Raw genomic sequence first — 24,285 nt, 5'->3', positions numbered from 1 at the left:
TACTCAAATCTCTCAGACAGATTCTTCTTCCTGTAACGAACCGTTGTCTCCAGGCAGTTGCTGTTAACTCTTGTCCAAAGAAGTGACTTCCCTTCCTGCAGAGAGCCCCGTCAAGCCTGATGCAATTGAGAGTCTTCTTCTTGAATCCTGGCTCTGAATCTCCTCCAGCTCTTATCCTTCTCCAGGCCGATCTGCTCTCTGGGCCCAGTGCTGTCTCTTTTATCCTCCCAGAGAATGGGCATGGGATAATGCAAGGGCTTCTGGGAAGAACCACCTCAGCCAATGAGCCTGCTCCTTCCATCAAGTCAACCTGAGTTCTCACCTTGTAATTGTCCAACCTGAATTCTCACCTTGTCACTATCCAGACAACCCGAGTTCTCACCTAGTAATCCCAACATCTCCCCCTTTCTTTTGATTTAGAACATAGGACAGTCATGATCTTGAAACATAAATCCATCAATATGGGAAGTATTACACATAATTACATAAATTACATAAGCACATAGTAACATAGTAACATAATACATGCTAGAAGTATATGACAAATAACATAATCAAATAATCATAAATTGAAAATTTTTAAATGTCCATAAGTCCATTGTCCATTAGTCTCATCTTGTGTGAGGAAGTCCAATGATTCCTGCTGGTTTTTAAAATTCTTTAACAGTCTTCTTATTATCCATGCTCTTTCAGTGTCAGATGTTTCTTAGATCTTCTCCTTTATTTTGAGGTCTTTCTCTTTTTCTGTCTCTCTCTGATGGACAAGGCGAATATGACTCGTTGGCACCCATCTGATTCCTTCTCCTGGTGAAGAAATACAAGCAAACCCTCTCCCCCAGGCAGTTAACCTATCTGGTCCCTTCCATTCACCACTTTCTGGATCTCTCCACATCACCTGGCGATTATCTAAGGACAGTGGAGCTGCTCGCACTGGACACTGCCCTTCTGGTGGGTTATAAAACCTGTCTGCCGGAGCCAGTGCATCTTTGTCAAAAATTAGAAAATTAATGGTATAGAGAACTAAATTTAGAAGTTCTCTAGGGTTACCTGTGGCTCCCCCTTTCTTTTGTTTTTGGAGGAGTGTCTTAATATCTCTGTTTCTTCTCTCTACTATTGCCTGCCCTTGAGGATTAAAGGGTATGCCCGTGGTATGTAAAATCTTATACTGTGCACAAAAGTGTGTAAAATGTTTGGACGTATATGCAGGTCCATTGTCTGTTTTTATTGCTTGTGGCACACCCATAATTGCAAAAGCTTGTATAAGGAATTCAGTGACCACTCGGGCTGTCTCTTTTGCTGCTGGCATTGCAAATGTGAATCCTGAAAAGGTGTCTACCACGACATGGATAAAAGATAGACGACCAAAACATTTATAATGGGTCACATCCATTTGCCAGATTTCATTGGGTCTCACACCACGAGGATTCTTCCCTGGAGGGAGTGTAGGATCATGGAAAGGAAGACAAGCTGTACAGCTTTTTACTATGCTCCTAGCTTCCTTTCTTGTGATTCCAAATTGTAAACGTAAAGCTCGAGCAGCCTGATGATATTTAGAATGAGATTCTTGTGCTTCCTGAAATAAAGGACTACTGGCTAACATGGTTAGAAGGCTATCTGCCTTTGAATTTCCATCAAAAATGGGACCTGGAAGTCCACTATGTGAGTGGACATGCAAGATATAAATCTTGCCTGGATGTTTTCTCACTTGCTCTTGAAGTTCCTTAAAGAGCTGATAAATATTAGAGGCTGCAAATTTTATTTGGGCTGTGGCAATTCTTTGTACTACACCTACTGAATAGGCTGAATCAGTAATTATATTTACGTCTCCTGTGTAATAATTAAGAGCTAGCATGATAGCAAATAATTCATTCTGTTGAGTGGATTGAAAAGGAGTCCTGATTACTCTCTTTATGGTTAAATCATGAGAGTATATAGCACAAATATTTTCTTTGGAGGCGTCTGTAAAGATTGTTGGTCCTTTAAGAGGAACCTTAGAAACCTTTTCTTCAAAGATCCATCGCCAATTATGTAGTAGCCGGGTAATCTTTAATGGAGATCCATGTGCAAAATTTGGAGCGGTGGCCAATAAAATTTTCCATTCTGGGATGGTCTCACAGCATACATTAATTTGTGCGTTAGTATAGAATGTGTATTTTTTTTCAGGACTTATTCCAGATAATTGTGTTACTCTCTTAATAGCCTTTAATAAAATCCTAGCCACAAGCACTGGGTAAGGTGTAAGGCTTTGTTCTGGTTGTGCTGGGAGGTTCACCCACTCAATCACTCTGTCTCCTTGATGAAGGACTGCTGTGGGTGCCTCTTTTGTAGCAAAAACTGATATTTCCAAGGGCTTTTGAGTGACTCTTTCAACCACATTGGATAAAGCCAGTTCAACTTCTCTCAAAGCCTTTTGTGCTTCTTTTGTAAGCTGGCGTGGTGAATTTAAAGCACTGTCTCCCCTTAAAATGTCATATAGAGGTTGTAGTTGATTGGTAGTTAAGCCTAACACTGGACCCATCCATTGGATATCTCCTATTAATTTTTGAAAGTCATTTAAGGTGTTCAACTTCTCTGTTCTTAAAGAAAGCTTTTGTACTGTGAGTGTCTTAGGATATACTTCATATCCTAAATATTGAAAAGGAGCATGTCTTTGAATTTTTTCTGTAGCTATATGCAGTTTGTAGTACTTTAATGTTTCCATGGTCCTTTGTAGACATGCTTCTAACATTTGTTCCTCAGGTGCACATCCCAAAATATCATCCATATAATGTAACAATATTACTTTTGGAAAGGCTTTTCTTACTGGAGCAAGAGCAGCTGCAACATACATTTGGCACATAGTAGGGCTGTTTTTCATTCCCTGTGGCAAAACTGTCCATTCATATCTTTTATAAGGCTCGGCCAAATTAACACTAGGCACTGAAAAAGCACATCTTTTCATATCCTCCTTATCTAGAGGAATAGAATAGAAACAATCCTTAATGTCTATAACCCATAGAGGCCATTCTCTTGGCAACTGAGTAGGAGATGGAAGTCCAGGCTGAAGAGTTCCCATAGTTTCCATCTGTTCATTTACTCTTCTTAGATCAGTTATCATCCTCCATTTTCCAGATTTCTTTTTCACCACAAATACTGGGGAATTCCAAGGACTTAGAGAAGGCCGCAAGTGTCCTTGGTCAAGTTGTTCTTGCACTATGTCTAATAAGGCCTGAATTTTATCACTTCTTAAGGGCCACTGTTCTACCCACACTGGTGAATCAGTCTTCCACTGAATAGGAACTGGTGAAAGTGCAGGTAGGCCTTCAACAGCAGCCCTGCCTAAAAAGCCGAAGTGCTTATTTGTAATGCTATCTGCTGTAAAATGTCTCTTCCCCACAGATTGATGGGGATTTTTTCAACCACAAAAGGAGTAAAAGCTCCTGTTTCTCCTTCAAATACCCATCTCAAAGGCCTAGCACTAACTTCTGCTGCTATTGATCCTCCCACCCCAGCCATATAGGTGTCTCCTTTAATCTTTGGCCAGTGACCGGGCCAATTGGCACCTCTAATAACTGTACGATCTGCACCCGTGTCTACCAATCCTTCAAATGGTATTCCGTTTATATAAATAGTAAGCATAGGTCGGTCAGCTGTCACAGCTGCTGTCCAATATATTCCTGGATTTTGTTCATTGGAGTCAAAATCTAGGCGACTATCACTAGGTTGCTTATTAGGGGTCCGTAACAATAAGCCTGATGCTACTACTTCTCCTGGTTGATAAATCACACGTTGTCTGCCTGTGTTAGTGACTGGGATATTAGATACACGTTCTCCAGTTTCCCACATCAGTGTATGGATGGACACTGTTTTGTAGGCACTCTCAGAAGGTGAAATGGTCAAGCCTACTGTGCCTGGAGGCAAAGGATCCATAGGCTCAACAGGAACAGATTTCACTTCTCCAGGGAGTATCTCGGTAGTCTCTACTGCACACAACTCTATTTTTCCTAATTTCAATCCCTTTCTTCCATCTGATTGCCTTTTGGCTGATTGATCATGTCTTAAAATTCTCTGGATGTAACCTCGTCTGCCTTCATGCCCCACTTTGGGGGCTGAAGCTGGGCCCCATCTGTCATTTCCCTGTGTCAATCTACATTTGGAGGCCCAGTGGAGGCCCTTGTGACATTTTGGACATGGAGTTTTAGGTCTTCTCTCACCCTGTCTTCTCACTGTATCTCCATATCTACACTGAGCTCTTAGATGCCCAATTTTTCCACATTGAAAACATCGCCGAGTTTCTCTAGAAGGCCCTTGCCAGGAGGGACCCTGTCTTTCCACATTCATCATTGTCCGGGTGTAAAAAGCATTTGTTCCCACTGTAGCACAGCGTCTTCTGATCTCCTCTAATCCCCATATAATTCTTTTGCAAATCTCATTGGCATTTTCCTTAGCCAGATGTCTGGTCATTATTTCTGTAGCTGAATTTTCTCCAATAGTTCTTTTGACAGCAGTTTGCAAACGTCCCACAAAATCTGCAAAAGGTTCATTGGGACCTTGCTGTATTTTAGTGAAAGCCTCTCCACGATCTTTCTGTCCAGGAAGGACACCCCAAGCTTTTATTGCAGCCTTAGCAATTTGCTCATATATTGTCATGGTATAATTAATCTGTTCCGAATTCTCTCCATACTGACCTTCACCAGCTAAGTGCTCAAAAGTGAATTGTGTGTTAACTCCTATTTCCAAATTGCATCTGACTTGAATTTTACATAATTCATCAAATTCCGCAAGCCATAATAACTTTTCTCCAGGTTCCATACATATCCTTGCTATGGATTTCCAATCATTCGGGGTTAGGACTTCATAAGACAAACCATCTAGTAACATTTTGACATAAGCTGATGTAGCCCCATAAAGGGTACAACCTTTTTTTCAAATCCTTAATTTTATTCAAATCTAAAGGTGCATATCTTCTCCTTTTTTTACCTACAGAGTCAATCTCTTCAATCACAGGATATGCATGTATAAAATCACGTATATCCTGTCCTTCTCTCTTAGCTTTAACCAATGCTTTTTCTAATCTTGTCATAAGCTTAGGCTTCTTCACAGGCAATTCTGTTTGTGTTTCTGCCTCTTCCCCTCTTTCTTCCTCCATCTCTGAAGGTGGGGTTGATGTGGGCCTGTCAATAATCTGTTCTCTAGGCAGGGTTGAAGCTTCTTCAAGAGAATCATACCATAATTCCTCATTTAAATCCTCTTGCTCTAGGGAAAGAACTTGATCTTTCCTTTTTTCCTCACACTTCCTCCTCTGTTTATTTTTAGAACTTTTCCTTCTCCTACAACTTGTTTGATAGTTTAAGGCTAATTGAACTATGTTGTAGATATAAAATACTTCTGCAGAAATTGAACGAGGCCCATTTTTTTGCTTGAAATGCTTTCATTTCATATCCCACTAGCTTCCATTTATCTACATCTATCTTTTCTTCCTCTAAGAACCAAGGGGATGTGCGTCTTAATGCAGCCAAGAGTTTAGCAATCTGTACCCAGGTTACAAGTAAACTCTGCTCCTCAATTATGTTGATTATACTCTCTATAGTACCACTCCTGAATGGGGGTGGAGCTGAGGTTGCTTCTGGGGCTGGGGATGAGTCGGCTGAGGTCCAGGGATTGAATATAGCTAACATCTGCCCCATTTCAGCTATAAGAGATTCCTGGTTTAGCCCTTAACAAGTTAAGTTCCTTATTTATCTATTAGCACGCTCACTTAATCTTTAACAAAGTTTCCTCGTTACTCACGGTTCTGGGTCAGAGAGACTGAGATCTAGATCGGAAGCTTTTCCACTGGAATCAGGACCGTGTCTGTCCCTGTCCGGGCACCAAATATATCGAGCTGTCGTCTCCAGAAGCTGCTGGATCGCTCTCTGGGAAGAGATCTGCTGTGTCTACTCAAATCTCTCAGACAGATTCTTCTTCCTGTAACGAACCGTTGTCTCCAGGCAGTTGCTGTTAACTCTTGTCCAAAGAAGTGACTTCCCTTCCTGCAGAGAGCCCCGTCAAGCCTGATGCAATTGAGAGTCTTCTTCTTGAATCCTGGCTCTGAATCTCCTCCAGCTCTTATCCTTCTCCAGGCCGATCTGCTCTCTGGGCCCAGTGCTGTCTCTTTTATCCTCCCAGAGAATGGGCGTGGGATAATGCAAGGGCTTCTGGGAAGAACCACCTCAGCCAATGAGCCTGCTCCTTCCATCAAGTCAACCTGAGTTCTCACCTTGTAATTGTCCAACCTGAATTCTCACCTTGTCACTATCCAGACAACCCGAGTTCTCACCTAGTAATCCCAACAATTTTCCCCAATAGAATATAAACTTTGCGGGCAAGACCATTTTGTTTTTACCTTTATGTCTCTAGGGTCTAGTGAAATATATGACCCCTAGTGAGTATGTAATATATGTTTGCTCCTTGTTTAATTGAGCTTTGCTGATTGAGTAGTCTAAGGAAGATGGATGAGGTGGGCTACCAGATGAATGATATGGTCACAAAAGACACAGGGACCAGAAACTGGGGACATGAGTAGAAGCACCAGCGGGAAAGGGAGCCAAGCCCACATATTGCTCTTGGGATGGAGCCTAGGGTTTGGCTGCAAAGCAGAAGGAGCTAGGGGCACGGTTAAGACCCCAGACCGCTTCATGCGGTACCTTTCATCATGTAGAATTTGGAAAACACCCCATTGAACGCTGCAGATCTAGAATCCCCTTGTTAATTAGGCCAGGGTTGTCTGTACAAGACAAGATCTGTTTCAATCTCGCCTCTATTTTGCTGACCTGTTGCCTCAGTTTCTTTATCTGAGAGAGTGGATAATAGCATCTACCTCCCAGTGATGTTCAGGAGAGAATATGTGTTAAGTGCTTAGCACAGTGCTTGGTACATAGGAGTTTAATAAATGCTTGTTTCCTTAATAAATATTGGTAAATCGGAAGTGATTCGAAGTGGAAAAATGGCAGAGCTACCAAGGAAAAACTCCAACAGTTCTTGCCCTCAAGAAGGTGGTTTTCTGTAGATGAGACCCTCCAAGCCCAAGCCCAGAAGTGGAAAGCCCAAGATGGAGGATGAGAAGGTGCTGTCAGAGAGCAATCCAGACCTCCTCCTCTTCCACCCCCTGGGAGGATTCCCAAGGCCAAGCTAAGGACTAGCTCTGGAAGCCGGCTTGACTGGCTTGTCCAGGGTCTTCTGGGGCCCTTCAGCCAATTAAGGCTGCATCCTGCTTGGGAGTTAGTTTGGTTTCATTTTCTTGCCAGAGCCTGTACATCAATTCCCAAGAGGTATTGTTCCAGCTTTATCAATCAGTGCAAACATCTTTTGTGGCTAACCTGACGTTTGCCACTATCTATGGAATCAAATCAGACGGGGTTTTCCCATCTCCAATCTTGCTGTCTCCAGAGCACCCATTTGCTTTTCTAGCACTCTTACTATCCCCCTTCTTCATCCAGGGGATTTAGGTTCCCAGCTTCTGAAGAAAGGTTAGATTTTCAGAAACCGAAGTTTGACATTTCAGTCATATAGATTATAATGAGCACAAGTCAGGCAGAAGAAACTTCAAAGGGGGAATGGGGGGCTCTAGCACAAGCCTGTGGGGACACCAATTATTTTCTGGCTCAGCCTTCCCCTAGAGCTGAGGGGAAGCACCTGGATGCAAATCTCTAAGCCAGTCCCTTGTCATTCTGAATTGCCCTTCTGGTGTAGAATGGCTGCTCTGCTCCTCCAGGAAGATCCAAAAGACTTCAGCAGGGCCAGTTCCGAGCTTCTCTAGAACTTCTCTGGCTAGAACACAACAACCCTGCTGCTTGTTAACCCCCACTACCTCTTTGCTCCCAGATTTTCAGACGGTCCCCAGCCTCTGATGGCAAAGGGCCTGCTTACAGTTTTTTCACAATCTCAAAGAACAACAAATCTGCCTCCCTCTCTTATTCCCAAACCCAGATAGGATAGCCAGCTTTACCCATCAGCAGTATGGGCTAGCTGCAAATAAGGGAAAAATGTTGTTTACCCAATAAGTTTGCCAACAAGTATTTCTTTAGGATTAACCAGCTGGCAAATATAATCATCAGATAGTAAAGAAGAAACTGGGAAATATCACTAATCATGTGGGAGCTGAAAGAATGACAACTTGAAACTTTTGGAAACAGAAAAAAAACATTTTTTATTTTTCAAACACATCAAACTCAGAAACATCATCTCTCCCCTTCCCCCCACCAGGACAATAAACTCCAAAGTATAGGTATCAAAACTCCCCAACAATCAAACTCAGAAACATCCTCTCTCCCCTTCCCCCCACCAGTGCAATAAACTCCAAAGTATAGATCAAAACTCCCCAACAACAATCTAAATCCCGTTTTAAGTAGATTTCCAAAGACATGTTTTCAATATCGCCAGAATCTGGTCACTCTGGCTTCAGTATCTCCTTTGCTTCAGTATTGGCTTATAGGTTGCCTGAAAAGATAAAATGTTAAAGCATAAGTGAAAGATATGTGTCCATTTGACACATCCACAAACTGCAATATTTTGGGAGGGGTTGTATGTATATTTTAATCCAGCTATTCATTCTCTTCTGCCTATAAATCTCTTTTCTACTTCTAAATCCCTTTTTTTAATCTAAAAATCTCTTTTCTACCTATAAATGGCTTTTCTTCCTATAGAGCTGTTTGCTACCTATAAATCACTTTTCTACCTATAAACTTTTCTACTATAAATCTATCTTTTCACTTATCTATCCATCATTATCTTTTTAACTATGCATTAAGTGTATCTATTCAATCTATTTGTTTATCTTCTCTATCCCATTCATCCATCACCAGGAATCTATGTATCTAGTCTATCAGTCTATTAGTCCACTCATGCATTCTTTTATTCACATACTACTCCCTTTGCTGTCAGGATCCAACTGGGTTGCTGGGAAGAGAACATCACCTTTAAGTCAGAAAAACTTTGGGTGTTCTCCGGCATGTCACAATGAGCATCACACAATGAGGTCTCCATGGCCAAGGTAAGCAAGTCAACTGCTCATCTGATGAGGATTGTGCTCAGGCTTTATGCGCAAGTCTTCTTTTAACAATATTTTTTAGGAAACCTCTTTATTTAGAAAACATATGGACTTCCGGACAAAGGAGTAGTGGCAGTAGTAGGAGGTGGAGGCTCAGAAGAAGTAGGAGTAGTATGAGTAGTAACAGTAATAGGAAGAGGAATAAAAGTAGTGATAGAAGTAGTAAAAAGAGTAGTAATGATAAAAGTAATAGTAATGGTAGTAGTACTAATAATAATAGGAGTAGGAATAATAGTAGTAGAAGAAGTATTAATAGCAACAGTAATAATGATAGGAATACGAGTGACACTAGTAGGAGTAGGAGTAGGAGTAGCAGTAGGAGTAATAGTAATAGTAAAAGTGGTAGTAGAAATAATAGTAGTAGTGGTAGTAAAAGGAGTATTAATAGTAATAGGAGCAATGATAGTACTAGTAGCAGGAGGAAGAGATCTAGAAGGAATAATAACAGTAATAAGAGTGGCAGTAATTGTAGTAGTTGGTGGAAGAGTAATAGTAGTAATCGTAGGAGTAATACTAATAGGAGTAGGAAGAGGAGTAATAGTAGAAATAGTAGTAATAATAATAGGGGTAAGAGTACAAGTAATAATAGTAGTAGTAAGAGAATTATCTGACCTTTACACAGTGCTTCACCATCTCCCGAATTCTATAGATCATCTCCTCAAATGCTACCCCTAAGGCTCAGACCAAGTCTTGTGGGAACAGCCAGACTCTCCCATCCTTGGGCCAGGGAGATGCATGTCCTTTTATTTCGGGTTCGGTACCTGTGTTCCAGGCTTCAGGGAAGAAACGAGATCTTTCAACATTTTGGCTTCTGATATTGTCACCCCACCAACCACAAAGAGGATCTGGAGTGGATGGTCACCGGGATGAGGGCGGCTCACCTCTAACAGTCACCACAACAAGGATGGGGTCAGCCCTCAGAAAAGAATGCCAGGTTAATGTTGCTACAAATGAACTATATAAAATCCAAGAGAAAATATATGACTCATTAATGATCAAATACAGATCTTACATTAGGACACAATGTTGCTAGATTTTCACTGTGGAATCACAATTTTAGAACTGGAAATGGAGTTTCCTAGTGGTCATGGAGCTCAACTATCTCATTTAACATGTGAGGAAACTGAGGCTCAGGGAGTTTAAAGTGATAATATAAAGTCATGAAAGTAAGAAATAAACAGCAGAGCAAAATACCACTTGTTTAATGTTACTTTATTACAGTGTCTTTCCCCTACCCCATCCCAGCACCTTTTTTTTTTTTTTTTTAAGAGTTAATATGTTTAGTTATAGCTTAGAAGATTGGAGTATGGAAATATACACACACATATATGGACACCCATACACCCATATATAATGAACACTTAGAGGTAACACGATAGTATTAACAGGATCTGTTTGAATCTTGTCTCTGCCATTTACAACTTGTATGCGCTTGAACAATATATTAACTATACTAAACCTCCTTGTGTCTCAGTGACTTTCTCTGTAAAATATGGAAGTAGAAACCCTGAAATATTGCTGCCAGCTCAAAATCCACGATGCTGTGACTCTACTTGAAAACAAATAGTTCTCAGAGGCTTATCCTCTGTGGAGCAAACATGATTGTATCATTCCCAATTTACAGAGGAGGAAATTGAGGCAAACACAGATTAAGTGACTTGCCCAGAGTCCTACAGCTGGTGTTTGAAATCAGTTGCTGATTCAAGGGAGGTCCAACAGTGTTATGCACTGAACCAGCCAGCTGCCTATAATTTTAGAAAAAGTCTTCATCTATATGTAATTGAATTTAACAAGCATTTATGAAACCTCTAATATGAGCAAGTCATCTTTTTTCTGGGAACCAGCCATAGGATGAGGAAAAAGAAAATAGTTTCCGAACTAAAAGAATTTGCTTTTGTTTGTTTGTTTGCTTTTAAGTGTAGGCTCTCTATTTCCCAGATTATTTGTACTTCTAGTTTATATATAGGGCTAGTCAGCAACCAGGCCCTACCTTGATCTCCTATTAACACTGACTGCAGGAGGGAAGTTGCAGGTACATTATCTCTATGTAGATGCTTTACCTTCATGAACAGGTTAAATCCCGTTTTAAGTCGATCCCGAGGCTTAAGATGCGTTCAATATCGCCAGCATCTGGTCACAACTGGTTCAGTATCTCCTCTGCTTCAGCAGTGGCTTATAGGATGCCTGAAAAGGTAAAATGTTACAGCATAAGTGAAAGATATGTGTCCAATTGATCTACTAGAATAACCATCCACAAAATGCAATTTTGGGGGGGCGTGGGGGAAGAGGGGAAGAAAGAGAAGTCAACAATTTCCCAAGCCAGATAGAAAGCAACCATTTTAGCTTCTATAATATTGAAGACTAAAATATAATAGTTTAATACTGACGTGAAGGCAGTCTCAATCTATGACAGCAGCCCTTGGTATCATGCTGATGAGGGCCCAAATGGATCTCTCTCTCCAGTAATTTATTTACTGATTTACCTAACCCTCCATTGACTCCTTCATTATCTATGTATAATTTAAGGCAGCTATTCATTCTCTTCTGCCTATACATCTCTTTTCTACCTATAAATCTCGTTTCTTCTCCTAAATCACTTTTTTAACTATATATATCTCTTTTCTACCTATGTATCGCTTTTTTCATATAAATCTCTTTTCTAACTATAAATCACTTTTTTTTCCTATAAATATCTTTTCTACCTATAAACTTTTCTACTATAAATCTATCTTTTCACTTATCTACCGATCATTATCTATTTAACTATGCATCAAGTGTATCTATTGAATCTATTTGTTTACCCTATCTATCCCATCTATCTATCAGCACTTATCTATGTATCTAGTCTATTAGTCTATTTGTCCACTCATCTATTCTTCTATTCACATACTACTCCCTTGGCTGTCAGGATCCAACTGGGTTGTTGGGGAGAGAACATCCCCTTTAAGTCAGAAAACCTTGGGTGTTCTCAGGCGTGTCACAATGGGCATGACACAATGAGGTCTCCATGGAGAAGGTAAGCAAAGCAAATGCTCATCAGATGAGGGTAGTGCTCACCTGGTATGTGGGTTTTTTTTTTCTTTTTAAAAATTGTTTGAGGAAAGCTTTTTATTTACAAAACATATGAAGGGGTAAGTTTTTTAACACTGACCCTTGCAAAACCTTCTCTTCCAACTTTTCCCCTCCTTCCTTCCACCTCTTCCCCTAGATGACAGGGAAGATGACAGGGGATTCACATGTTAAATATATGAAAATATATGCTTAATCCAATGTATGTAAAAATATTTATACAATTATCTTGCTTATGCATAGATTGTCTTCCTAGTTCTTTTTGTTGACATCATTTTCCCCAATAGAATATAAACTTTGCGGGCAAGACCATTTTGTTTTTACCTTTATGTCTCCAGGGTCTAGTGAAATATACGACCCCTAGTAAGTATGTAATATATGTTTGCTCCTTGTTTAATTGAGCTTTGCTGATTGAGTAGTCTAAGGAAGATGGATGAGGTGGGCTACCAGATGAATGATATGGTCACAAAGGACACAGGGACCAGAAACTGGGGACATGAGTAGAAGCACCAGCGGGAAAGGGAGCCAAGCCCACATATTGCTCTTGGGATGGAGCCTAGGGTTTGGCTGCAAAGCAGAAGGAGCTAGGGCCACGGTTAAGACCCCAGACCGCTTCATCCGGTACCTTTCATCATGTAGAATTTGGAAAACACCCCATTGAACGCTGCAGATCTAGAATCCCCTTGTTAATTAGGCCAGGGTTGTCTGTACAAGACAAGATCTGTTTCAATCTCGCCTCTATTTTGCTGACCTGTTGCCTCAGTTTCTTTAACTGAGAGAGTGGATATTAGCACCTACCTCCCAGTGATGTTCAGGAGAGAATATGTGTAAAGTGCTTAGCACAGTGCTTGGTACATAGGAGTTTAATAAATGCTTGTTTCCTTAATAAATATTGGTAAATCGGAAGTGATTCGAAGTGGAAAAATGGCAGAGCTACCAAGGAAAAACTCCAACAGTTCTTGCCCTCAAGAAGGTGGTTTTCTGTAGATGAGACCCTCCAAGCCCAAGCCCAGAAGTGGAAAGCCCAAGATGGAGGATGAGAAGGTGCTGTCAGAGAGCAATCCAGACCTCCTCCTCTTCCACCCCCTGGGAGGATTCCCAAGGCCAAGCTAAGGACTAGCTCTGGAAGCCGGCTTGACTGGCTTGTCCAGGGTCTTCTGGGGCCCTTCAGCCAATTAAGGCTGCATCCTGCTTGGGAGTTAGTTTGGTTTCATTTTCTTGCCAGAGCCTGTACATCAATTCCCAAGAGGTATTGTTCCAGCTTTATCAATCAGTGCAAACATCTTTTGTGGCTAACCTGACGTTTGCCACTATCTATGGAATCAAATCAGACGGGGTTTTCCCATCTCCAATCTTGCCGTCTCCAGAGCACCCATTTGCTTTTCTAGCACTCTTACTATCCCCCTTCTTCATCCAGGGGATTTAGGTTCCCAGCTTCTGAAGAAAGGTTAGATTTTCAGAAACCGAAGTTTGACATTTCAGTCATATAGATTATAATGAGCACAAGTCAGGCAGAAGAAACTTCAAAGGGGGAATGGGGGGCTCTAGCACAAGCCTGTGGGGACACCAATTATTTTCTGGCTCAGCCTTCCCCTAGAGCTGAGGGGAAGCACCTGGATGCAAATCTCTAAGCCAGTCCCTTGTCATTCTGAATTGCCCTTCTGGTGTAGAATGGCTGCTCTGCTCCTCCAGGAAGATCCAAAAGACTTCAGCAGGGCCAGTTCCGAGCTTCTCTGGAACTTCTCGGGCTAGAACACAACAGCCCTGCTGCTTGTTAACCCCCACTACCTCTTTGCTCCCAGATTTTCAGACGGTCCCCAGCCTCTGATGGCAAAGGGCCTGCTTACAGTTTTTTCACAATCTCAAAGAAGAACAAATCTGCCTCCCTCTCTTATTCCCAAACCCAGATAGGATAGCCAGCTTTACCCATCAGCAGTATGGGCTAGCTGCAAATAAGGGAAAAATGTTGTTTACCCAATAAGTTTGCCAACAAGTATTTCTTTAGGATTAACCAGCTGGAAAATATAATCATCTGATAGTAAAGAAGAAACTGGGAAAATATCACTAATCATGTGGGAGCTGAAAGAATGACAACTTGAAACTTTTGGAAACAGAAAAAAAACATTTTTTATTTTTAAAAACACATCAAACTCAGAAACATCATCTCTCCCCTTCCCCCCACCAGTACAATAAACTCCAAAGTATAGATATCAAAACTCCCCAACAATCAAACTCAGAAACATCCTCTCTCCCCTTCCCCCCACCAGTGCAATAAACTCCAAAGTATAGATCAAAACTCCCCAACAACAATCTAAATCCCGTTTCAAGTAGATTTCCAAAGACATGTTTTCAATATCGCCAGAATCTGGTCACTCTGGCTTCAGTATCTCCTTTGCTTCAGTACTGGCTTATAGGTTGCCTGAAAAGATAAAATGTTAAAGCATAAGTGAAAGATATGTGTCCATTTGATATACTGGAAAAACCATCCACAAACTGCAATATTTTGGGGGGGGTTGTATGTATATTTTTAATCCAGCTATTCATTCTCTTCTGCCTATAAATCTCTTTTCTACTTCTAAATCCCTTTTTTTAATCTAAAAATCTCTTTTCTACCTATAAATGGCTTTTCTTCCTATAGAGCTGTTTGCTACCTATAAATCACTTTTCTTCCTATAAATCACTTTTCTACCTATAAACTTTTCTACTATAAATCTATCTTTTCACTTATCTATCCATCATTATCTTTTTAACTATGCATTAAGTGTATCTATTCAATCTATTTGTTTATCTTCTCTATCCCATTCATCCATCACCAGGAATCTATGTATCTAGTCTATCAGTCTATTAGTCCACTCATGCATTCTTCTATTCACATACTACTCCCTTTTCCTGTCAGGATCCAACTGGGTTGTTGGGAAGAGAACATCACCTTGAAGTCAGAAAAACTTTGGGTGTTCTCCGGCATGTCACAATGAGCATCACACAATGAGGTCTCCATGGCCAAGGTAAGCAAGTCAACTGCTCATCTGATGAGGATTGTGCTCAGGCTTTATGCGCAAGTCTTCTTTTAACAATATTTTTTAGGAAACCTCTTTATTTAGAAAACATATGGACTTCCGGACAAAGGAGTAGTGGCAGTAGTAGGAGGTGGAGGCGTAGAAGAAGTAGGAGTAGTATGAGTAGTAACAGTAATAGGAAGAGGAATAAAAGTAGTGATAGAAGTAGTAAAAAGAGTAGTAATGATAAAAGTAATAGTAATGGTAGTAGTACTAATAATAATAGGAGTAGGAATAATAGTAATAGAAGAAGTAGTAATAGCAACAGTAATAATGATAGGAATAGGAGTGACACTAGTAGGAGTAGGAGTAGCAGTAGCAGTAGGAGTAATAGTAATAGTAAAAGTGGTAGTAGAAATAATAGTAGTAGTGGTAGTAAAAGGAGTATTAATAGGAATAGGAGCAATGATAGTACTAGTAGCAGGAGGAAGAGATCTAGAAGGAATAATAACAATAATAAGAGTGGCAGTAATTGTAGTAGTTGGTGGAAGAGTAATAGTAGTAATCGTAGGAGTAATACTAATAGGAGTAGGAAGAGGAGTAATAGTAGAAATAGTAGTAATAATAATAGGGGTAAGAGTACAAGTAATAATAGTAGTAGTAAGAGAATTATCTGACCTTTACACAGTGCTTCACCATCTCCCGAATTCTATAGATCATCTCCTCAAATGCTACCCCTAAGGCTCAGACCAAGTCTTGTGGGAACAGCCAGACTCTCCCATCCTTGGGCCAGGGAGATGCATGTCCTGTTATTTCGGGTTCGGTACCTGTGTTTCCAGGCTTCAGGGAAGAAACGAGATCTTTCAACATTTTGGCTTCTGATATCGTCACCCCCACCAACCACAAAGAGGATCTGGAGTGGATGGTCCACCGGGATGAGGGCGGCCCCACCTCTAACAGTCACCACAAACAAGGATGGGGTCAGCCCTCAGAAGGGAATGCCAGGTTAATGTTGCTACAAATGAACTATATAAAAATCCAAGAGAAAAATATATGACTCATTAATGATCAAATACAGATCTTACATTAGGACACAATGTTTGCTAGATTTTTCACTGTGGAATCACAATTTTTAGAACTGGAAAATGTAGTTTTCCTAGTGGTCATGGAGCTCAACTATCTCATTTAACATGTGAGGAAACTGAGGCTCAGGGAGTTTAAAGTGATAATATAAAGTCATGAAAGTAAGAAATAAAACAGCAGAGCAAAATACCACTTGTTTAATGTTACTTTATTACAGTGTCTTTCCCCTACCCCCATCCCACCACTTTTTTTTTTTAAGAGTAAATATGTTTAGTTATAGGTTAGAAGATTGGAGTATGGAAATATACACACACATATATGGACACCCATACACCCATATATAATGAAACACTTAGAGGTAACACGATAGTATTAAACAGGATCTGTTTGAATCTTGTCTCTGCCACTTACAACTTGTATGCGCTTGAACAATATATTAACTATACTAAACCTCCTTGTGTCTCAGTGACTTTCTTTGTAAAAATATGGAAGTAGAAACCCTGAAAATATTGCTGCCAGCTCAAAATCCACGATGCTGTGACTCTACTTGAAAAACAAATAGTTTCTCAGAGGCTTATCCTCTGTGGAGCAAAACATGATTGTATCATTCCCAATTTACAGAGGAGGAAATTGAGGCAAACACAGATTAAGTGACTTGCCCAGAGTCCTACAGCTGGTGTTTTGAAATCAGTTGCTGATTCAAGGGAGGTCCAACAGTGTTATCCACTGAAACCAGCCAGCTGCCTATAATTTTAGAAAAAGTCTTCATCTATATGTAATTGAATTTAACAAGCATTTATGAAACCTCTAATATGAGCTAGTCATCTTTTTTCTGGGAACCAGCCATAGGATGAGGAAAAAGAAAAGAGTTTCCGAACTAAAAGAATTTGCTTTTGTTTGTTTGTTTGCTTTTAAGTGTAGGCTCTCTATTTCCCAGATTATTTGTACTTCTAGTATATATATATAGGGCTAGTCAGCAACCAGGCCCTACCTTGATCTCCTATTAACACTGACTGCAGGAGGGAAGCTGCAGGTACATTATCTCTATGTAGATGCTTTACCTTCATGAACAGGTTAAATCCCGTTTTAAGTCGATCCCGAGGCTTAAGATGCGTTCAATATCGCCAGCATCTGGTCACAACTGGTTCAGTATCTCCTCTGCTTCAGCAGTGGCTTATAGGATGCCTGAAAAGGTAAAATGTTACAGCATAAGTGAAAGATATGTGTCCAATTGATCTACTAGAATAACCATCCACAAAATGCAATTTTGGGGGGGCGTGGGGGAAGAGGGGAAGAAAGAGAAGTCAACAATTTCCCAAGCCAGATAGAAAGCAACCATTTTAGCTTCTATAATATTGAAGACTAAAATATAATAGTTTAATACTGACGTGAAGGCAGTCTCAATCTATGACAGCAGCCCTTGGTATCATGCTGATGAGGGCCCAAATGGATCTCTCTCTCCAGTAATTTATTTACTGATTTACCTAACCCTCCATTGACTCCTTCATTATCTATGTATAATTTAAGGCAGCTATTCATTCTCTTCTGCCTATACATCTCTTTTCTACCTATAAATCTCGTTTCTTCTCCTAAATCACTTTTTTAACTATATATATCTCTTTTCTACCTATGTATCGCTTTTTTCATATAAATCTCTTTTCTAACTATAAATCACTTTTTTTCCTATAAATATCTTTTCTACCTATAAACTTTTCTACTATAAATCTATCTTTTCACTTATCTACCGATCATTATCTATTTAACTATGCATCAAGTGTATCTATTGAATCTATTTGTTTACCCTATCTATCCCATCTATCTATCAGCACTTATCTATGTATCTAGTCTATTAGTCTATTTGTCCACTCATCTATTCTTCTATTCACATACTACTCCCTTGGCTGTCAGGATCCAACTGGGTTGTTGGGGAGAGAACATCCCCTTTAAGTCAGAAAACCTTGGGTGTTCTCAGGCGTGTCACAATGGGCATGACACAATGAGGTCTCCATGGAGAAGGTAAGCAAAGCAAATGCTCATCAGATGAGGGTAGTGCTCACCTGGTATGTGGGTTTTTTTTTCTTTTTAAAAATTGTTTGAGGAAAGCTTTTTATTTACAAAACATATGAAGGGGTAAGTTTTTAACACTGACCCTTGCAAAACCTTCTCTTCCAACTTTTCCCCTCCTTCCTTCCACCTCTTCCCCTAGATGACAGGGAAGATGACAGGGGATTCACATGTTAAATATATGAAAATATATGCTTAATCCAATGTATGTAAAAATATTTATACAATTATCTTGCTTATGCATAGATTGTCTTCCTAGTTCTTTTTGTTGACATCATTTTCCCCAATAGAATATAAACTTTGCGGGCAAGACCATTTTGTTTTTACCTTTATGTCTCCAGGGTCTAGTGAAATATACGACCCCTAGTAAGTATGTAATATATGTTTGCTCCTTGTTTAATTGAGCTTTGCTGATTGAGTAGTCTAAGGAAGATGGATGAGGTGGGCTACCAGATGAATGATATGGTCACAAAGGACACAGGGACCAGAAACTGGGGACATGAGTAGAAGCACCAGCGGGAAAGGGAGCCAAGCCCACATATTGCTCTTGGGATGGAGCCTAGGGTTTGGCTGCAAAGCAGAAGGAGCTAGGGCCACGGTTAAGACCCCAGACCGCTTCATCCGGTACCTTTCATCATGTAGAATTTGGAAAACACCCCATTGAACGCTGCAGATCTAGAATCCCCTTGTTAATTAGGCCAGGGTTGTCTATACAAGACAAGATCTGTTTCAATCTCGCCTCTATTTTGCTGACCTGTTGCCTCAGTTTCTTTAACTGAGAGAGTGGATATTAGCACCTACCTCCCAGTGATGTTCAGGAGAGAATATGTGTAAAGTGCTTAGCACAGTGCTTGGTACATAGGAGTTTAATAAATGCTTGTTTCCTTAATAAATATTGGTAAATCGGAAGTGATTCGAAGTGGAAAAATGGCAGAGCTACCAAGGAAAAACTCCAACAGTTCTTGCCCTCAAGAAGGTGGTTTTCTGTAGATGAGACCCTCCAAGCCCAAGCCCAGAAGTGGAAAGCCCAAGATGGAGGATGAGAAGGTGCTGTCAGAGAGCAATCCAGACCTCCTTCTCTTCCACCCCCTGGGAGGATTCCCAAGGCCAAGCTAAGGACTAGCTCTGGAAGCCGGCTTGACTGGCTTGTCCAGGGTCTTCTGGGGCCCTTCAGCCAATTAAGGCTGCATCCTGCTTGGGAGTTAGTTTGGTTTCATTTTCTTGCCAGAGCCTGTACATCAATTCCCAAGAGGTATTGTTCCAGCTTTATCAATCAGTGCAAACATCTTTTGTGGCTAACCTGACGTTTGCCACTATCTATGGAATCAAATCAGACGGGGTTTTCCCATCTCCAATCTTGCCGTCTCCAGAGCACCCATTTGCTTTTCTAGCACTCTTACTATCCCCCTTCTTCATCCAGGGGATTTAGGTTCCCAGCTTCTGAAGAAAGGTTAGATTTTCAGAAACCGAAGTTTGACATTTCAGTCATATAGATTATAATGAGCACAAGTCAGGCAGAAGAAACTTCAAAGGGGGAATGGGGGGCTCTAGCACAAGCCTGTGGGGACACCAATTATTTTCTGGCTCAGCCTTCCCCTAGAGCTGAGGGGAAGCACCTGGATGCAAATCTCTAAGCCAGTCCCTTGTCATTCTGAATTGCCCTTCTGGTGTAGAATGGCTGCTCTGCTCCTCCAGGAAGATCCAAAAGACTTCAGCAGGGCCAGTTCCGAGCTTCTCTGGAACTTCTCGGGCTAGAACACAACAGCCCTGCTGCTTGTTAACCCCCACTACCTCTTTGCTCCCAGATTTTCAGACGGTCCCCAGCCTCTGATGGCAAAGGGCCTGCTTACAGTTTTTTCACAATCTCAAAGAAGAACAAATCTGCCTCCCTCTCTTATTCCCAAACCCAGATAGGATAGCCAGCTTTACCCATCAGCAGTATGGGCTAGCTGCAAATAAGGGAAAAATGTTGTTTACCCAATAAGTTTGCCAACAAGTATTTCTTTAGGATTAACCAGCTGGCAAATATAATCATCTGATAGTAAAGAAGAAACTGGGAAATATCACTAATCATGTGGGAGCTGAAAGAATGACAACTTGAAACTTTTGGAAACAGAAAAAAAACATTTTTTATTTTTAAAAACACATCAAACTCAGAAACATCATCTCTCCCCTTCCCCCCACCAGTACAATAAACTCCAAAGTATAGATATCAAAACTCCCCAACAATCAAACTCAGAAACATCCTCTCTCCCCTTCCCCCCACCAGTGCAATAAACTCCAAAGTATAGATCAAAACTCCCCAACAACAATCTAAATCCCGTTTCAAGTAGATTTCCAAAGACATGTTTTCAATATCGCCAGAATCTGGTCACTCTGGCTTCAGTATCTCCTTTGCTTCAGTACTGGCTTATAGGTTGCCTGAAAAGATAAAATGTTAAAGCATAAGTGAAAGATATGTGTCCATTTGATATACTGGAAAAACCATCCACAAACTGCAATATTTTGGGTGGGGGTTGTATGTATATTTTAATCCAGCTATTCATTCTCTTCTGCCTATAAATCTCTTTTCTACTTCTAAATCCCTTTTTTTAATCTAAAAATCTCTTTTCTACCTATAAATGGCTTTTCTTCCTATAGAGCTGTTTGCTACCTATAAATCACTTTTCTTCCTATAAATCACTTTTCTACCTATAAACTTTTCTACTATAAATCTATCTTTTCACTTATGTATCCATCATTATCTTTTTAACTATGCATCAAGTGTATCTATTCAATCTATTTGTTTATCTTCTCTATCCCATTCATCCATCACCAGGAATCTATGTATCTAGTCTATCAGTCTATTAGTCCACTCATGCATTCTTCTATTCACATACTACTCCCTTTTTCTGTCAGGATCCAACTGGGTTGTTGGGAAGAGAACATCACCTTGAAGTCAGAAAACTTTGGGTGTTCTCCGGCATGTCACAATGAGCATCACACAATGAGGTCTCCATGGCCAAGGTAAGCAAGTCAACTGCTCATCTGATGAGGATTGTGCTCAGGCTTTATGCGCAAGTCTTCTTTTAACAATATGTTTTAGGAAACCTCTTTATTTAGAAAACATATGGACTTCCGGACAAAGGAGTAGTGGCAGTAGTAGGAGGTGGAGGCGTAGAAGAAGTAGGAGTAGTATGAGTAGTAACAGTAATAGGAAGAGGAATAAAATTAGTGATAGAAGTAGTAAAAAGAGTAGTAATGATAAAAGTAATAGTAATGGTAGTAGTACTAATAATAATAGGAGTAGGAATAATAGTAGTAGAAGAAGTAGTAATAGCAACAGTAATAATGATAGGAATAGGAGTGACACTAGTAGGAGTAGGAGTAGCAGTAGCAGTAGGAGTAATAGTAATAGTAAAAGTGGTAGTAGAAATAATAGTAGTAGTGGTAGTAAAAGGAGTATTAATAGGAATAGGAGCAATGATAGTACTAGTAGCAGGAGGAAGAGATCTAGAAGGAATAATAACAATAATAAGAGTGGCAGTAATTGTAGTAGTTGGTGGAAGAGTAATAGTAGTAATCGTAGGAGTAATACTAATAGGAGTAGGAAGAGGAGTAATAGTAGAAATAGTAGTAATAATAATAGGGGTAAGAGTACAAGTAATAATAGTAGTAGTAAGAGAATTATCTGACCTTTACACAGTGCTTCACCATCTCCTGAATTCTATAGATCATCTCCTCAAATGCTACCCCTAAGGCTCAGACCAAGTCTTGTGGGAACAGCCAGACTCTCCCATCCTTGGGCCAGGGAGATGCATGTCCTGTTATTTCGGGTTCGGTACCTGTGTTCCAGGCTTCAGGGAAGAAACGAGATCTTTCAACATTTTGGCTTCTGATATTGTCACCCCACCAACCACAAAGAGGATCTGGAGTGGATGGTCACCGGGATGAGGGCGGCCCACCTCTAACAGTCACCACAACAAGGATGGGGTCAGCCCTCAGAAGGGAATGCCAGGTTAATGTTGCTACAAATGAACTATATAAAATCCAAGAGAAAATATATGACTCATTAATGATCAAATACAGATCTTACATTAGGACACAATGTTGCTAGATTTTCACTGTGGAATCACAATTTTAGAACTGGAAATGTAGTTTCCTAGTGGTCATGGAGCTCAACTATCTCATTTAACATGTGAGGAAACTGAGGCTCAGGGAGTTTAAAGTGATAATATAAAGTCATGAAAGTAAGAAATAAACAGCAGAGCAAAATACCACTTGTTTAATGTTACTTTATTACAGTGTCTTTCCCCTACCCCATCCCACCACTTTTTTTTTTTTTAAGAGTAAATATGTTTAGTTATAGGTTAGAAGATTGGAGTATGGAAATATACACACACATATATGGACACCCATACACCCATATATATTGAACACTTAGAGGTAACACGATAGTATTAACAGGATCTGTTTGAATCTTGTCTCTGCCACTTACAACTTGTATGCGCTTGAACAATATATTAACTATACTAAACCTCCTTGTGTCTCAGTGACTTTCTTTGTAAAATATGGAAGTAGAAACCCTGAAATATTGCTGCCAGCTCAAAATCAACGATGCTGTGACTCTACTTGAAAACAAATAGTTCTCAGAGGCTTATCCTCTGTGGAGCAAACATGATTGTATCATTCCCAATTTACAGAGGAGGAAATTGAGGCAAACACAGATTAAGTGACTTGCCCAGAGTCCTACAGCTGGTGTTTGAAATCAGTTGCTGATTCAAGGGAGGTCCAACAGTGTTATCCACTGAACCAGCCAGCTGCCTATAATTTTAGAAAAAGTCTTCATCTATATGTAATTGAATTTAACAAGCATTTATGAAACCTCTAATATGAGCAAGTCATCTTTTTTCTGGGAACCAGCCATAGGATGAGGAAAAAGAAAAGAGTTTCCGAACTAAAAGAATTTGCTTTTGTTTGTTTGTTTGCTTTTAAGTGTAGGCTCTCTATTTCCCAGATTATTTGTACTTCTAGTATATATATATAGGGCTAGTCAGCAACCAGGCCCTACCTTGATCTCCTATTAACACTGACTGCAGGAGGGAAGCTGCAGGTACATTATCTCTATGTAGATGCTTTACCTTCATGAACAGGTTAAATCCCGTTTTAAGTCGATCCCGAGGCTTAAGATGCGTTCAATATCGCCAGCATCTGGTCACAACTGGTTCAGTATCTCCTCTGCTTCAGCAGTGGCTTATAGGATGCCTGAAAAGGTAAAATGTTACAGCATAAGTGAAAGATATGTGTCCAATTGATCTACTAGAATAACCATCCACAAAATGCAATTTTGGGGGGGCGTGGGGGAAGAGGGGAAGAAAGAGAAGTCAACAATTTCCCAAGCCAGATAGAAAGCAACCATTTTAGCTTCTATAATATTGAAGACTAAAATATAATAGTTTAATACTGACGTGAAGGCAGTCTCAATCTATGACAGCAGCCCTTGGTATCATGCTGATGAGGGCCCAAATGGATCTCTCTCTCCAGTAATTTATTTACTGATTTACCTAACCCTCCATTGACTCCTTCATTATCTATGTATAATTTAAGGCAGCTATTCATTCTCTTCTGCCTATACATCTTTTTTCTACCTATAAATCTCGTTTCTTCTCCTAAATCACTTTTTTAACTATATATATCTCTTTTCTACCTATGTATCGCTTTTTTCATATAAATCTCTTTTCTAACTATAAATCACTTTTTTTCCTATAAATATCTTTTCTACCTATAAACTTTTCTACTATAAATCTATCTTTTCACTTATCTACCGATCATTATCTATTTAACTATGCATCAAGTGTATCTATTGAATCTATTTGTTTACCCTATCTATCCCATCTATCTATCAGCACTTATCTATGTATCTAGTCTATTAGTCTATTTGTCAACTCATCTATTCTTCTATTCACATACTACTCCCTTGGCTGTCAGGATCCAACTGGGTTGTTGGGGAGAGAACATCCCCTTTAA

The 24,285-nt window shown here is 40.1% G+C and overlaps 2 long non-coding RNA genes across 2 annotated transcripts; one reads left to right on the top strand and one right to left on the bottom strand.

The window, feature by feature from the left end:
* Window positions 1-14,238: 14,238 nt before the first annotated feature.
* On the bottom strand, window positions 14,239-18,192 carry LOC141547178 (uncharacterized). Its single transcript, XR_012483536.1, has 4 exons — window positions 17,604-18,192; window positions 17,277-17,400; window positions 15,811-15,972; window positions 14,239-14,555 (listed from the first exon to the last, which is right to left on the bottom strand). It is a non-coding gene; the product is annotated as an uncharacterized LOC141547178 (long non-coding RNA).
* Window positions 18,193-18,198: 6 nt separating this feature from the next.
* Window positions 18,199-22,533, top strand: LOC141547180 (uncharacterized). The gene is made up of 3 exons (XR_012483538.1): window positions 18,199-18,231; window positions 21,178-21,285; window positions 21,992-22,533. It is a non-coding gene; the product is annotated as an uncharacterized LOC141547180 (long non-coding RNA).
* The last annotated feature ends 1,752 nt before the right edge of the window (window positions 22,534-24,285 follow it).

The sequence above is a fragment of the Sminthopsis crassicaudata genome, chromosome 6 (assembly GCF_048593235.1).
Source record: "Sminthopsis crassicaudata isolate SCR6 chromosome 6, ASM4859323v1, whole genome shotgun sequence".
NCBI classification, from domain to species: domain Eukaryota; kingdom Metazoa; phylum Chordata; class Mammalia; order Dasyuromorphia; family Dasyuridae; genus Sminthopsis; species Sminthopsis crassicaudata.
Note: the sequence above shows the minus strand (reverse complement) of the source record. Positions and strands in the feature narration are given on the sequence as shown.